Here is a 3,826-nt window from a genome sequence, read left to right as displayed (position 1 = left end):
CTTGTAAGGATGTCTTTAGAAGGTCTTTTGGCTGTATTTATTTTGTGCTGTGTGTATGGGCATTTTACCCGCATATATATGTCATGTGTGAGCCTAGTGCCAGAGATCAGAAGAGGACATTAGATCCTCTGAGACTGGATTAACAGATAGTTGTGAACCATTGTGTGCGTGATGGCCACTGAACCTGGTCCTCTGCCAGAACCACAAGTGCTCTTAACTGCTGAGCCATCTCCTCAGCTCAAGAGAATCAACTCTAGACAGCTGACCTCTGAGCTCCACACATACACACATACACTGTTGCATATGGGAACCAGCATAAATATACGCACAAAACAAAACAAATCGTGTAGTAAGAGCTCAAACAAACAAACAAACAAACAAATGAACGCCGGCTGAGGCCAGGGTTTTTTGCTCTTAGCTCTGCTCCCAGCATCTAGAACTTCCTAGTGCAAAGTAGATGCTCACCTCAGCCACTTCCTGTGGCAGAGCCATGTGAGTGCCACATTACCATTTTGCTCTCTCCTTCTCCTCTCCCTCTCCCTTCCCACCCCTCTCTCTCTCTCCCTTCCCACCTCTCTCTCTCTCTCTCTGAGAGAGAGTCTCACTGCGCTGTACTCATTATATAAACCTGATTCAGCCTCACACTTATGGAAACCTGCCTCCCTGAGCCTCCTGAGAGCTGAGATTAAAAGCCCACCATGCCCAGCCTCTGTCTTTTGCAAGACAAGGTCTCACTATGTAGGCCAGGCTGATCCCAATTCATAGTAATCCTCCTGCCTCAACCTCCCAAGTGCTGGGGTTGCAGATGTACACCATCACAACCAGTTTGAATGCCACATTTACACAGAGAAGTTTGGCTCAGGAGAGGAAGCACAGGCTAGATCTAAGCAATTCTAGAGTGGGGGCTGGGCTGTGGCATGCAGCCCAGCGACAGCATGAGGACACCCAGGCGTCCGTCTCCAGTGCCAAGAGAAGAAGGGGCAATCTCGCACCTGGTCCCTTCTACTCCTTGTTTTGAGACAGGACTTGACTCTGTAGCCAGAGTTGACTGTGAACTTGCAGCGATCCTCCTGCCTCAGCCTCCTGCATGCTGGGATTACAGATGCTACAGCACTTGGTTTAAGAGGACTGCATTTTATTTAAATTACAACAACAACAAAAGCAAAACAAAACAAAACAAAAAACCCCATCACCAATTAAACTAAAACCAAATTACTGACTATTGGGCCAATCTTTTTACGAGATACATTGTTTCATTAATGATTTCTCTAAAGTTAAGAGTTACTACCAAACTGCAAAGGTTAAGCATTGGAAGTGGGAGGTGGGTAAAGTCCTTGCCACGTAAGCATGGAGACCTGAGTTTGGGTCCCAGCACCTACCTAAAAGCAGGTAGAACTGATGGGTGGAAGGTGGATGCTGAGGCTAACTGGCTAGCAGTTGAGATGAAGCAGAGTGAGCGCTCCAGGTTCTCAGACCCTGTCTCAAAAAGGAGGCTCCGGGGTTAGAAGCACTTACTGCTCTTCCAGAGCTCGTGCGTTCAGCTCCTAGCACCTCCATCAGGCAGCTCATAACTTGAGCTCTAGGAAATCTGAAGCCCTCTTTTGACCTTGGGCATTTGCCCTCATATGGACGTACCCACACACATACACATACATACTTTAGAAAAATAAAGTAAGAATTGATATGGTGGCATACACCTTTAATCCCAGCACTAGGGAGACAGGCAGACGGAGTTCTGTGTTCCAGGCCAGTCTTGTCTACAGAGTGAGTTCCAGGTCAGCCACGGCTACATAGTAAGATCTTGTATCAAACAAACAAACAAACAAATATTACACACACATACCCCACCACCACCACCACCATCAAACGGCGGGAGAGATGGCCCAGTGGTTAAGAGCACTTCCTGTTCCTGCAAAGCATTGGAGCTCAGTTTTTCAGCACACATTGGGAAGCTCATAACTGTCCGGAATTGCAGTTTCAGGGGACCACTAACCATAGGCCCAGTCTCTCTGGGCACTCACTCACACATGCATCTACTTACACAGTCACACACATACTTAAAATAGAAATAAAAATAAATCTTAAAAAAAAAAAAGGAATGTCAAAGGTGGTGGGCCAGTGGTATCTCAGCTGTGCGAGCCCGCTGACCTGGTTCCAGGCCCAGAGCCTAGTGAGTAGGAGAGAGCTAGCTCCATACGGTTATGCTGTGACCCCACTCACGTGCTGTGACGCGTGTCCTTCACAGCACGCTGACACATGCACAATAATACGTAGATTAAAAAGACAAAAGGTGGGGCTGGTGAGATGGCTCAATGGGTAAGAGTACCCGACTGCTCTTTCGAAGGTCCAGAGTTCAATTCCCAGCAACCACATGGTGGCTCACAGCCATCTGTAACGAGATCTGGTGCCCTCTTCTGGAGTGTCTGAAGACAGCTACAGTGTACTTACATATAATAAATAAATAAATCTTTAAAAAAAAAAAAAAAAGACAAAAGGTGCTGGGCAGTGGTAGCACACACCTTTAATCCCAGCACTTGGGAGGCAGAGGCAGGCAGATTTCTGAGTTCGAGGCCAGCCTGGACTATACAGAAGACAGCCAGGACTACACAGAGAAACCCTGTCTCAAAACAAAACAAAAAAAGGACAAAAGGTGGGAAGCAATTAAGGAAGACATCTGGATGTCAACTTCTGGCTCACACAGACACAGACAGACACAGACACATGCATGCACACACATGCATATGCACACATGAATACACACACACACACACAACCCATTGGAAGCCAGATTTGATGCTGTGTGCTGAAGTCCCAGCTCTCAGGAGGCTGAAACGGGAGGATTCTGAGTTCAAGGCCAGCCTGAGCGGCAGGAAATCCTGTCTTGTTTACTGTCTGCTGCTGTGATAAAACACCTGCCAAGAGCAACTGGAGCAGGTTGGTATGCTCTAGTTAACCCCTCGGAGGTTAGAATCTGCCATCAAGGAAGCCGGGCTGGAGCTCAAGTCCGGAACCTGAGGGCAGGAAGTAAAGCCGGAGCCACGGAGGAGAGCTGCTGATTGGATTGCTCCACTCGATTCACTCGGCCACCTTTCTATAACCCCCAGGACCACCTTTCCCAGGGGTGGCACCACCTACAGTGGGCTGCCCTTCCCCCCATCAATCATTAATCATCAAGAAAATGCCCCACACAGTTGCCCACAGGCCAATCTGGTGGCGCCAGTCTGTCAGTTAAGGTCCTGACTTCCCAGAGGACTCTGACTTGTGTCAAGTTGACCAAGAAGACCTGACCGGCACAGAGAAAGAAGAAACGCTTCACTGAGAACAGGACCAGCTCTTGGACTGAAAAGGATGCCCACCCCTCTCCACCCCTCTCTCTCCCATACCCTTCCTCCCTTACACCCCTGCTCCCAAGGTTTCTTTCTTTCTTTTTTTTTTTCTGGAATAGGAAGCTTAGCTCCCCTTCCCCATTATTTTCTTTCTTCTGTGCTAGAGATGGGACGCAGCGCCTCACACAAGTCAGATAAGTGCTCCATCAGCGACTTACACTGCCCTCAGCTGCCTCAAACTTCAGGAACATGTGTCATCATCAAATCAAAGCTGTGGAAATCTGGCAGCATTGCAGAGCAGCTTGCTACAGAGGCACAGATGAATGGTGTCCTATGGAATGCGACCATTCGCTGCCCCGAGGGTATTGGTCAACTGCAGATAGATGTAAGTCTAGTTAGCAGCCCTTCTTTGCCGACATAAATGCCTTCCAATTTTCTTCTGAACCAGCTGTCATATATTATTCATTCCTTAATTACTTAACGAGTTAAGTAAAAATTTT

The sequence above is a fragment of the Mus caroli genome, unplaced genomic scaffold (assembly GCF_978045245.1).
Source record: "Mus caroli unplaced genomic scaffold, Mus_caroli_1 scaffold_8, whole genome shotgun sequence".
In the NCBI taxonomy this organism is placed as follows: domain Eukaryota; kingdom Metazoa; phylum Chordata; class Mammalia; order Rodentia; family Muridae; genus Mus; species Mus caroli.
This window is presented reverse-complemented; position numbering follows the sequence as displayed.